At 43.2% G+C, this 2,617-nt stretch overlaps 1 pseudogene; it reads right to left on the minus strand.

Moving 5' to 3' along the window:
- Positions 1-269: 269 nt before the first annotated feature.
- On the minus strand, positions 270-2,271 carry LOC100259917 (ATPase 10, plasma membrane-type-like; annotated as a pseudogene).
- Positions 2,272-2,617: the final 346 nt, after the last annotated feature.

The following is a 2,617-nucleotide window of genomic DNA, read 5'->3' on the forward strand; positions in this document are numbered from 1 at the left end:
CCATGCATAGGTGTAGAAGTGGGAAAGATGGTGAGGGATAACCACATAGCAGTGAAGTCTTGAGCGCTACTATGTCTGCTCTACCATTAGCTCATCTTCATTTGAATCACACAGACTTTTTTGCATGGACCAACCATCTAAGTGCATCACCACCATAGCCAACTTGTCCACCATGAGGACCATTTGTCTGAACTCCATAATTTCTAGAAGCATGTGATGGATCATATTTCCATGATGCATTTCCATACCCTGAATTCCCATTAGCATCATCATAGCCACTGCCACTCCCCCATAGCTCTTCCCCAGCCAATGCCACTAATTGAAGCAAAACTAATATCTGCATAGACTATAATCAATGTAGCCACCACAAATGCACACATCAAAAGAGCCCTAGGCTTTTCCATAAATGACCAACTTTGACTGCGTGTAACAAATATGAGAGCCTGGCTGATAATGCTAACTTGCAGATATATAGCAGATGAGATCTCCTCAGTACTCTTTAGGGTATCACATGGAAGTAGGTCTGAAAGAAAGATGTACCATCTATAGCCCAATAAAATAAGATAGTAACTGAAACAAGATATGTGCCAATGACAACGCCAGTTGCAAATATTTCATTGAGCTTCCAACTGTCTGGTTTTGGAGATGGCTTGACCCAATATTTGGAAATGGTCATGATGGTCCCATCATTTAGTATAGCAATAATCAGAACCCTGAATGGTGGGAAGTCATATTCCCATATCAATGCTAGGAGCACGAAACCAAGCACAATCCTTATGGTTATAGAGACGCATATATTGTATAATTCTTCATTTTTTGGAATATAGCTCAACTAGTTAAGACAACGCTGATAATCACACTTAAACTAGGTTCTGTTAAGACAACATCAATAGCACTCCTTGTAGCGTTTGTAGCATCCACCACAGCTATTCCAATATCTGCTTTCTTCAGCGCAGGCGCATTATTCATGCCATCTTTAGTCATTCCGCACACATGTGTTTTTTCTTGTAGAATTCTCACAGTTTCATACTTATGTTTAGGGAATACACCAACAAATCCATCAGCCTTTTCAATAAGCTCATCCACTGGGAGAACTTCACTTTCATCTTTCTCACGTCCCAACAATGATGAAGAAGGGTACATGTTTGTTCCCATTCCTAGTCTACGACCTATCTCCTTTGGGATTACCAACCGATCACCTGTAATAGTCTTAACACAAACCTCAAGGTTAAGCGTCATGCGAATGGTTTCAACACTATCATGTCTTGGAGGATCAAACAAGGGCAACAACCCACAAAATGTCTAAGGACCTCTAGGACTTTCCTTAGTTTGTTCTGGAACCTTCTGATATCCAACCCCAAGAGATCGCAAACCCCTTTCAGCAAACTTGTCAATAATGGCATGGACTTTTCTAGCAATTTCTTCTTTCTCTTGGCAGAGACTTAGAATCTATTCAGGAGCTCCTTTGTTGGCCCGAATCCAGTTACCATTAGATTCAATGTAAGTAATTGCAGTACGCTTGTCCACAAGATTGAAAGGCAGAAAATGCATTTCTGTGATGTTTGCACGTGTCTCCTTTTTGAACTAGCATCAATAACTTTCCCTTGCAGCCAAGTTACAAGCTTGGCATATTGGAATCAGTAGGCCCTGTAGAAAGAGTCAACTCTGTGGGGGCCTTATCCCACATGCCCACCCATGAATACGTCCACGCGTCTATCCACGTGGCATTATCCCAACCGGGCCATGTGACAGTTCTTTATCACTACTCGAACAACCTTCAAGGCACTCGGGGGAACATTCTGTCTAGACCATTTGTGTCACTGAACGGCCTGCATCCTCTTGATAGCCTCAAATCTTCTCTGATATGCGAGACCCTAGTTAGCTGACACCAGATTGACTGATGTGATCCTTCCCATCTTCACGTCTACTTCAATAGACAGGCACGTCAAGTCTCAGGTCATCAGCAAGATTGACGAGACGACAAGCTACGTCATGACGCGCCGTCTGACACAACCCCCAGCCATCTTGTAAATATGATGATTGTCTTGTCACTACTGCGCAATCATCACTACAATGGCCAGCTCAGCACTACTGAGTCCCTCTCTACCTTTGAACACTATAAAAACCCCATTGTAATAGAACATGGGAGTGGGGGCATTGTAAGTCCTATTCTCTCTTTATCTTTCTCTCTTTTTCTCTCTGAGGGTTTCCATTCTTCCTAACGTTTGGCTTGGGCTTCAGAGGGTATTGCCAGACAACCCGTCCAAACATCTTTGTGCAGGTAAGCAGGAAGTCTAAATTCCATCATTTGAATAAGAGCTTTCACTGGCACCTCAGAGGGAGGAATCCATCCTCAATTGACCTGGCCTCAACATTGGCGTCGTATGTGGGAATTCGATAAGAAAAATGTCAGCACCCTCAAGAAGTTAATCGTCAGCCATGGGTAGCGAAGACTACTTTGACTGGCGTGAAAGTATGGAAAGACGTCAGTGAGAGAGTGAACGACAAGTGCAAGTCATACTCTAGGAAACAAGGAGACTCAGGGAGGAAAACGAAGTGTTGCGAATTTAGGTGTCTTCATTAGGCTCTCCTCTTAGCCGACAGCTAAGGAGTCATC

The sequence above is a fragment of the Vitis vinifera genome, chromosome 15 (assembly GCF_030704535.1).
Source record: "Vitis vinifera cultivar Pinot Noir 40024 chromosome 15, ASM3070453v1".
In the NCBI taxonomy this organism is placed as follows: domain Eukaryota; kingdom Viridiplantae; phylum Streptophyta; class Magnoliopsida; order Vitales; family Vitaceae; genus Vitis; species Vitis vinifera.